Raw genomic sequence first — 10,588 nt, forward strand, 5'->3', positions numbered from 1 at the left:
TATAGAGATTAAAGTAATAAGCAAGAATAAAGAGATAGGGTGTGGGGAGCTACAGTTAAATCACTATGTTAAAGAAAATGAGCTAATCACGCAAATTTCTGAGAAAGTGGATTCCAGGATAGTGAGGAAACCAGGAGCTTAAAGAGTTTGAGAAACAGGAAGGTAGCCAGAGAAGAGGGAGCCTGTGATAAGGAGAAATTGTGAGAAGTCCAGTCAGAGGACCACATGGGACATTTCAGGCAGAGAAGTGACATGATCCCATTGGCATTTGTCTAAGACGATTTATCCTGCTGAGTAGACAACGGTAACAGGAAGCAGAAGGGAGTCAGAGGACCGCTGGTGACAGTGGAGTCAATGAGAAGTAGAGAAGATTCGGGGCTTGTAACAGAAAGGAAGGACTCCGAGAGCAGAGGTCTGAGAAAGAGGAGCTCAACACTGAACAAGGAATTTATTGGTTCATATTACTAGGAAAGGCAGGGTGGAGCTGGCCCCAGGGATGACTGGAAGCAAGGTTCAAAGATCCTTAGCCATTTTCTTCTCTGTTCTCTCCCTGCTTCTCTCCAGAGAGCCTCATTACCTCAGGTTGGTCATCACCAGGAAGTTGGGCCAGGCTATGGGAGACCCAAGCCCACACTCTTAGGGAAAGAGACCGATCGCTTAGTTGGTGTGAACATACCTAGGCCTGTGAATTCTATGTTTTGTACCAATTGTTCCAGCTGAGAGGTTAGCTCAGATGGCCAGCTCAAGGGTCAAACCCATCAAGTCTCCAGGAGTGAGAGGCTGTATGCTGGCCAGATGCTCCCATGTGATCCCACAATCCCCCCCTCTTTATCTTGCAGGGTACTACAATGATCTGGCAGGTGTGCCCTTGAAGCAGAGCCTGCCTGCCCTGCAGCAGATCTGCCCCTTCTGCTGGATTCCTTTTCTTTATAATGCTAGTTGTTCTAGAATAATCTTTTTGTACACTGTGAAAATGTGTTGCTCTCAGTTGGGCGGGCGCGTTAGTGGCACACGTCTTTAATCCCAGCACTCAGGAGGCAGAGGCAGGCAGATCTCTGTGAGTTCAAGGCCAGCCTGGTCTACAGAGTGAGTGCCAGGACAGAATCCAAAGCTACAGAGAAACCCTGTCTCAGGAAAAAAAAAAAGAAAAAAAGAAGGAAGGAAGGAAGGAAAGAAGGAAGGAAGGAAGGAAGGAAAAAAGAAAAAGAAAATGTGTTACTCTCATTGTTGATAAAAAGCTGATTGACCTGGGACTGGAGAGATGGCTCAGAGGTTAAGAGCACTGGCTGCTCTTCCAGAGGTCCTGAGTTCAATTCCCAGCAACCACATGGTGGCTCACAGCCATCTGTAATTTGATCTGGCTCCCTCTTCTGGCATGCAGACCGAACATTGTGTAATAATAAATAAATTTTTTTTTATAAAAAGCTGATTGACCAATAGTGAGGCAGGATTTTGGAGGCAGAGAGAATGCTGGGAAGAAGAAGGATGGAATCTAGGGAGTCGGGAGCCAGATTCCAAAGAAGCAACATGAGAAGTTCATGGATGAGGTAAACGAGCCTCGGGGAAGCACATAGATTAATAGAAATGGATTAATTTAAGTTATAAGAGCTGACTGAAGACAAACCTAAGCTACCGGCCAAGCATTTATGATAATAACTCACCGAGTAGTTATTTGGGAATGACTGCCAGGACACAGATAAACCGTGCCCACATCTACATTCAGCTCTTCCTGCTGTGCCCTTTCCCATGACTGCCATCCCATGAGGCTCTGGGACACGAATCGTTCATTCTTTCTTGTTGCATACCAATCTATGATTCTCTCACAGAATTTTTTTTTATAAACTATGAGATGTTTGCTTTGTTGTTTTGGGGGTAGAGTAGTTGTTGTTTGTTGTTTGAAGACAAAGCCTCATGTAGTCCAGGCTGGTCTCAAACTCACAATGTATCTGAGGCTGACTGTCCTGATCCCCCTTGCCTCCGCCTCCCAAGTGCCAAGATTACAGACAGGGCTGCCATGCTGGGGACTGAGCCTAGGGCTCTGCATGCCAAGAAAACACTTTACTGACAGAGCTACATTCCCAGCTGTGAATCACGTTTTTGTAAGAAAATGTCAACCCCTCAGCTTTTTAGAAAACTACATTTATTTATTGTGTGCATGTATGTGTGTGTGTGGGCCCATGCACGGTGGTGCCCATGTGGAGGTCAGAAGACCTTCATGGTAGTTTGAGAACCTGTAGGAGTTGGCCTTCACCTTCTCTCATGCCGGACCAGCGGTCAACTTGGGACGTCCACCCACAAACTGCTCCTGTGGCCCCACGCTCCTGTAAACCCAGTGCTTGGGAGGCAAAGGACAAGAGAAAGGCTCATTACAAATTTTAGATCAGCCTGGTCTATAGAAAAAAATTTCAGGACAGCTGGGACTACCTAGTAAGCACATCCGGGGAATCTGAGGTCAGAGGCAGGTAAGCCCACCAGAGACCCGATTGCCAGTACTGAATGGAAGGCGAAGCCACCAGTGAACAAGAAAGCAGAATTTTGGCAGGTGGAAGAAAAAGGTTCTGTTGAGGCTGGAGCAGGTTCGGTGGTGTATGCCTTTAGTCCCAGCTCTTGGGAGGTGGACACTAGAGGATATCTGAGTTTGAGTCCCACCTGATCTACATAGCCAGTTCCCAGACAGACAGGAATACACAGGGAGACCCTGTCTTAAAACAAACAAAAAGCCAGGCGGTGGTGATGCATGCCTTTAATCCCAGCACTCGGGAGGCAGAGGCAGGCAGATCTCTGTGAGTTCAAGGCCAGCCTGATCTACAGTAAGAGCTAGTTCCAGGACAGGCTCCAAAGCTACAGAGAAACCCTGTCTTGAAAACAAACAAACAAACAAAACAAAAACCAACCAACCAACCAAACAAACAAACCCTCAAAAATGTACACCCTGCCATACTTCTTTGAGGGACTAATTTTCATGTTAAAGACAGAAAAAGAAACACGGGAACTTGTGAGATTTAGAAAGGAGGAGGGGGTTAACTGAATCTATAGGCATTGTTTAGAGGCCCTGACTTGAGCTCTACACACGAAGGGCAGTGGAGGGCTGTCACAGGTCCCCAGGCAGAAGTAAAATGATCTTGGTGAATGGATGCTTTTCTAGGAGATGCTTGTTTTGCTGGGGACATTTCAGACCCTCTTCAGTGTGGGAAGTTTGGGCTGTTTAAGTGTATGAGATAATGCAACAAAGTAACTACTTTCCTACAAAAGACCTGCTCTTATCTAAAGTGTTGGGGACTTTCTGTGTCATTGACCTCAATTTGTCATCCTCATTTATTTTATTGCTGTGGCTCCTTGGTGCTGGTTATAGTGTAACTAAATAGCTTCTTCAGCTCCTGAAAGAATCAGAGTCCAAAAGTAAAATAAACTCAAAGTCTAATAGCCTTCTGTGTAGCCCTCCACTGTCCTGGAAGTTTAATCATTGCAAGACACAGCACACTCTGTGTTATAATTTATTTGAAACAGCCCATGAGAGGGTCAAGCCATACAGCAGGGCCCACGTGGGAGGTTTTTCGGAAGAGCAGAGAGAAGGGGCAGAAAAGGGAAAAGAGGGCCGAGAGGGGGGACAGAGACCAGTCCCTAGGGACAAGAATGGTGAAAGAAAGAGAAAGTGAGAGATAGAGAGAGACAGGAGGTAGATAAGGCCCACCTTTTATAAGGGAAGTAGCAAATGTGTGTATGGGGAGGCACTTCAGTGGCTACAGTTGAGGACACATCCTGTCAGGACCTCAAGGTCAGGCCAGAGCTGATGTCTGAATACTAACATTCCTTCCTTTTGCTTACTAGAAAAAGGTGAGGAGTTAGGAAGGGGCAGCAAGTGAGGTGGGGTTGAGGACATCGTGCTCTTGAAACTGCTTTCTGCTGACCTGGGGGCATCGTTCTTCTTTGGGGGACCTGAAAAAGTTGGGGTGCTGACCACGACCTGGGGTATCTGGCTGTTTCACTTCACTGCCCAGCCTCTGTGGAACCTTATCAGGTGCAGCTTGTACCTGGCAAAGTGTTGTTTGAGGTGGAGCCAAGTCGCCTCCCTGGAGCTTAGAAGAATTCTTTTGAGTCTGTGGAAAGATACATATTAGGCACATTAGCATTCCCACTCTTGGTAATCTGTACCAAAATCCACATTGCAGAAAAGGTAGAGGGCTCGCAGAGTGGTAGTACTCTGCCAGACTGCTAACCCATCCGAATTCCACTGATTAATGTTAAGACTATGACCTTCAAGCGGATATTAGACGTAAAGCAAAAGATAGCCAGACTACAATCCACAGCTCCGGAGAAGCTAGGTGACAAGGAAGACCCTAAAAGGGATGCATGGATTGCCCTTGGAAGGGGAATTAGATGAGATCTCCTGGGTAAACCGGGGTCAAATGGGGGTGGCAGAGGGGAGGGGATAGGAGATGAGAGCATGAAGGAACGGGATAGTCGAGGAGGGGAGAGGAGTGGAGTGAGAAAGCAATAAAAAAGAAATCTTGATAGAGGGAGCCACTGTGGAGTTGAGGAGAAACCTGGTGCTAGAGAAATTCCCAAGAACCTGCAAGGATGACCCCAGATAGAGTCCTACCAAGAGTGGAGAGGGCTCCAAATTGGCCTTCCCCTGTAATCAGATTGGTGAATACCCCAACTACCATCATAGAGCCTTCATTCAGTAACAGATGAAACCAAATGTGAGATCCACAGCCAAGCACCAGGCCGAGCTCTGGGAATCCTGTCATTGTAAAGTTAGTCCCTTTTAAATAAAGGACTAGCCAAGGATCTGTTCTGTGAATCTCTTTTCTGAATCTGAGGGACATGGATACCTCTGGGATGCCATTGTTTCTCACCACCCAGACATTTTGGTAGTCTGGCACCTCCAGCTCTGTGGCTAACAGTTGCTAGTCCTGTAACAATAGCTGACAAGTTGTTTGATCAGAGATTTTTGAATGTAACATTGAAGATATATAGAGAAGAAATTGATGAAGTGGGGTGTGGTTGTTAAGCAGGATTTAGAACAATGAACAAGAAAGAAAATGGAAAATTCTTTCTCGGTTTCCTGGCTATCTATCTGGTCCAGGGAATACCAAGGAGCTAGATTTGATTTGAAAGGAATGGCCAGTGGGTCTCCAAAAGACATCCCGATGGGAGCAAGGATGAGGCAGATCCAAGGATCTAGGGAGGATCAGATTAAGTGGCACAAATTGTTCAATACGTGGTCACACAAGAACAGAAGCCAAGACCTCTGAGCCCGAGAGAGTCAGCAGTCGCCTGATACCAGGACTTTGAGAAAAATCAGAAGGCGAAGAGAGCACCGAGCTCAAGAAAGGAAGCCTCACATCCGGGGAATCTGAGGTCAGAGGCGGGGAATCTGAGGTCAGAGGCGGGTAAGCCCACCAGAGACTCGATTGCCAGTACTGAATGGAAGGCGAAGCCATCAGTGAACAAGAAAGCAGAATTTTTGCAGGTGGAAGAAAAAGGTTCTGTTGAGGCTGGAGCAGGTTCGGTGGGTCCCAGCATGAAGTGATTACCCTTTGATGGGTCCTGCCACACGCAACAGAGTGTAAGAGGTTTGTGGGGGAGGGGGAGAAGAGGGAAAGGACGAAGGGTAAAGCCTCCTTTCATCTGGCAGAATGTTGCAAAGGCCCCATAAAATATCGGAATATAGAGTGCTAGGAAACAGCCATCTGGATTGACGTCTAAGGGGTTTTTGGGTCAGTTTGGATCGCAAAGGTAGACGGATTTAGAAGCCCTTAAATCAGGTACTGAATGCAGATGTTGGCGGTATAGATGATGCTGAAGCTCCTATGAGTGAAGCAGGTAAGTGAGACACAAAGGTCTGCAATTCCTAGCAGCCCAGGAATTCAGAAACGGTTGTTTGAGAAGGTACAAGCTGGCCAGAGGGTCATCACCCAAAGAACAGGGGCAAGGGCTCCAAGCCCGAGAGAGCTGTGGTTGCCTGGTACCAGAGCTTAGTGGGGCCAAATAACAAGAAACCATGCTCGAGATAGGAGTCCTCATTCGTGGGAAATTGTCAGAGGTGGAGAAGTGGGGGCTCACCAATCATGCCAGTGTTGGATAGAGGGGCCCAGTGATCCGTTAGTTGAAGAAGTGAGACTGTTGTATGTGGACTGGGTTCCAGGGTTCCAGGGTCTCAGCGTAACTCAGCGGACAGGAGGAAGAGCCAGGAGAACCTACTGAGTCTTGGGGTATCAATGTTATAATTTATTTAAACACCTGCAGGAAGGGAGTCAAGTCATACAACAGGGTTCACATGGGAGGTTTATTGGAAGAAGAGAGAGAAGGGGAGAGATGGGGGCAGAGACCAGTCCCTAGGGACAAGAGTGCTGGAAGAGAAAGAGAGATAGAGGGAGAGAGGAGAGAGGGAGAGGGAGGGAGAGGGAGAGAGAGGGAGAGAGAGGGAGATGGGAGGTTCCTTTTATAATGGAACTTAGCAAATATGCACAGGGGGCGCTCTTAGCGGCCGCCGCTGAGGAGCGTATCCTGTCAGGCCCCTAGGGCAGGCCAGTGAGATGCCTGAATACTACCACTCCGACTAGTTCAATTTTAAGATGACGTGCACAATGCCATACTTGAACACCAAATACCTGTCAGACGTGCTCTGTGAGTTAAGCCGTGCACATTCTTCGAGGGGCCCTGTGTAGTATGCAGTTGGCCTCAGCATGGACACTTGATGCCAGGCAGAGTTGTGTGTGTGTGTGTGTGTGTGTGTGTGTGTGTGTGTGTGTGTAATCCAAGCTCAGGAGACGGAGTCAGGAGGAGACGGAGTTTAACTCTCAAAGGTTATCAGAAAACGTGTAAGCACTTTTATCAGGCATCATAATTTCTCTCCAGAAGAAAAATGCAAACTAAATCATACATTAAAAAAAAAAAAGCAGTAAAGTTCTGTCCTGGTTTGGCGAGCTTGCTCAGCTGGTAAAACACCCATCACACACAAACACGGTTCCCCAGAACCCGGAGTTTGGAGTTTGGTCTGGGAAGAGCCAGGCATGGTAGCACATGCTTTTAATACCTGGACTAGGGATGTGGAGACAGACAGGTCGCTGGGACTGATGGCCACCTCAGGCTGCTTGAGGAACTGCAGGCCAGGGAGAGACTCTCAGAAAACAAGGTGAACCCCTGCAGCCATGACCTCTGGCCTTCACGCAAGGAATCAAAGATCTGTCTTGGGTCTCTTACCTAGCTCATCACTTTTTACATAAAAAAAAAAAAAACAAAACAAAAAAGAAGCCGAAAGCCAAAGGGAAGCCAGAGGTGGACAAAGCTCGCGCCTGCAGGAGCCCTGGCTCCACACTGGCATTATTCCTTTAGCTCAGCTTCCATTTTAGGAAGAGTTTCCAAATAGATCCACGATGCCTGGGCCTGGGGGTAACTCTTTCATGCAGTTTGTGAGTCTGTGTTTGGCACTCTCTAGACCAGTCAAAATATGAGCTTCTGGAATCTGCAAACCTCCTGATTTCTCTGGGGCGGTGAGTAGCTCTCTCCTGTGTTAGCAATAGATAGTTATTAGCATAGTAAAACCTTTCCTCGGAGTGGAGTTGGGAAACAAATCAATTCCTTTCAAGAATGTGATGCTTCTTATCATTTGTGACCCACTCACTAATAAAGTGAGCAGCCAGACAGAGTAGAGTCACATCTTCTGAGGGTCCACAGGCAGTAAGAATCATTGTCAGTACTGAGAGCCAGTGAACTGGCCACCGCCACAAGTGGAAAGGTTGGTGAGTAGCGCCCCCTTGTGGAATTATGGTGCAACAACAATCTAGAAGGGACGGTAACAGTATAAGAAGTGCCTCCCAAAAGTTTCAATGGGCAACACGGGTTCATTTGTGCCCCTGATACTGGACTGCTGTTTGTGTATAGAAGACATTTCCTCTGGTCCCGGGGAGCATTGCTTCCCATGATGAAGGTAAAAGATCTTGTTCCTGCTTCCTGTCCCAGGGCTCTGACAGCTGCTCTATTTGACCCATCACCGAATGGTTAATTATATGTTATTGTATGCAAGCATGGGTGTACACATTTATCCTATGGCAGGTCTTCTTGTCCTACAGAAATCAGACACAGCAGCAGTGTAAGATGGTGGGAACAGGGAAGGATGCTTTAGAGGGAGGCTGAGCCACTTCCACATTCCAGAGGCACTGCTGGCGCTTTGTCATCCAGACAGATCCGGAATAGTTCACTGATTCAGCCTGACACAAGTGCAAAAGAAGAAGTTTCTGAAAACCAAAGCATTGACCAGAAGCCCACAGTCTAGCTTCCAGTTGTGCTTTATTGATATCTTAATGCCGTGTGATTTTTCCAGGGGAGACAAATGCCTGTTTATCTCAGATAGGGCACCAACCACAGACCATAGAAATCACTCCATCCCAGTCTAGAATGGCGGACCCGTGACTTTACTTAGGAGACTTACAGGAGCATGGGCGACTTACGGACCGTTATACCATGAGGAACAGTCCCTCAACAGCCACTGTTGACCACCACTTTGTATCCTTAGATGGGGTGGGGGGTCTCCCTGGTTCTACAGGGAATGTTTCAGGTGAAGGCCTCCAGTGGGCAATCATAGCTACTCTGGTCTCACAGTCAGCAATGCCCAGAGGATACACACGCACGACGATTTATCACACAGACCGCCCTGCCCTTCACAGCTAGAGACCTCGTATCTGTGCTTCAGGTAAGTTCAGTGGGGGGTTAATCTGCATGGGGAAGGACTGAGCCGCTATGCTTCTAACTCATTATGAAGAATCTCATTAAAATTTTCCTTTTTGAACATGGCAGGGGTGGCACACACCTTTCATCCCAGCACCTGGGAGGCAGAGGCAGGTGGGTCTCTGAGTTCAAAGCCAACATGGTCTACAGAGTGAGTTCTGAAAGAGCCAGGGTTACTCAGAGAAACCCTGTCTACCCCTGCCCCCAATGAAAAACCCAAAACAAAACAAAATTTCATTTTTGTTTTCAGGAGAAACTTCCAGTCTTCACACTCATATCATGCTTTTTAAAAAATATATATTTATTTATTTATTATTAATACATATTATAATGTATTATATATTACATATACAATACAATACTGTATACAGTATTCTTGTCTGTGTGTCTGCCTGCAGGCCAGAAGAGGGCATCAGATCTCATTTCAGATGGTTGTGAGCCACCATGTGGTTGCTGGGAATTGAACTCAGGACCTTTGGAAGAGAAGGCAGTGCTCTTAACCGCTGAGCCATCTCTCCAGCCCTCATATCATGCTTTTTTATTCTTAAAAGACATTTACTACGTAAGGATTCCAAGGTCTTGGCCAGCATGGAAAACTGTCTCAAACAAGTGAGCAAAGATAGAAAGATGCCGCTAGCAGGAGGCTGCAAAGGAAGGATTCGCGCTAGCCTGTGTGCTAAACAGCTAGGGTGTGGTGGGCAGAGGGTGCTGAGTGGCTAGGGACAGCGTTGGGGCACAGCCACATGGAAGAACTTGAGCTGCTGAAAATTAAATGTCCCGTAAGTCAGGCTTGCACCTGTCTGTGTACCACGTACTTTTAATGCCGCTGAGGCCAGTAGAGGACGTCCCAGGACTGGAGTTATAGGCGATTGTGAGTTGCCATGTGGGTGTGAAGATTTGAACATGAGTCCTTTGTAAGAGCACCCAGTGCTCTTAACTGCTGATCCATCTCTCCAGCCCCATGTTTGAAGGATTTATTTTTTAGTGATATGTGTGTGCGCATGTGAAGGCAGTGCCAGAAGAGGCCAGAAGAGGGCAGTTGACCTCCTAGAGGGGGAGATAGCTTTGCTGGGAAACAAACTCAGGTCCTCTAGCAAGAGCAGCAAGCATCTTAGCCACTGAGCCATCTCCCTGTCTCAGCAGGTCACACTTCAGTTAGTTTTCAGAAGGCAGTGCCTTGATTGTTAAAGTCTATCCCACTTCCCCTAAGTTAGGATTCTGAAATTAACTTGGTTAGGGGAATATTGGGCTTGGGAACTCATCTTATTTTTCTCATAGGATCAGACGAGCAGGCTAGCAGGATCATAATCTTTGCCTGTCTTTTCTGGTTAGCCCAAGGTGAATTTTCTACTCTCTAGGCACACATTAGACAAGTTTCCTTGATTATGCTCAATGAAGTCCCTCACAGTTTCAAGGGGCACATGGAGGAAAAACATTGAATCTATGAGCTCTGAAAGTCTCAGTTTGGCTCTGAGATGGACACCATTAAGAGGGAAAGAGATGTAAGAGGGTGATGTAAGATGGATGGCTTGTTCCAAGGCACAGAAGCAGGGTTGTTCAAAGAAATGGACTTGTCCAGGGTCACAGGCTTCCAGGCTGTGTGATAGGAATAAGACGAGGCAGAATCTGGTGGTGCCACCCTGTCATCAGAGCCGGTTCCCAGGTGTGTGTGCCCCACGCTAAGGAGCTCACTGTTATCTAAACACTAATAGTCTTCAGAGGTCTTCTGCAGACAACGTCCACTGCTCACTTTCCCTCGAATCTGCCTTACAGCATCCCACTGTAATGAGGGTACCCACGTGCAAGGTATGCGACTCTCTAAGGAGCCTTAGACTCGTGAAGTGACTTTGGACAA

Source organism: Myodes glareolus, chromosome 4, assembly GCF_982192425.1.
Source record: "Myodes glareolus chromosome 4, mMyoGla1.1, whole genome shotgun sequence".
Lineage (NCBI taxonomy): Eukaryota > Metazoa > Chordata > Mammalia > Rodentia > Cricetidae > Myodes > Myodes glareolus.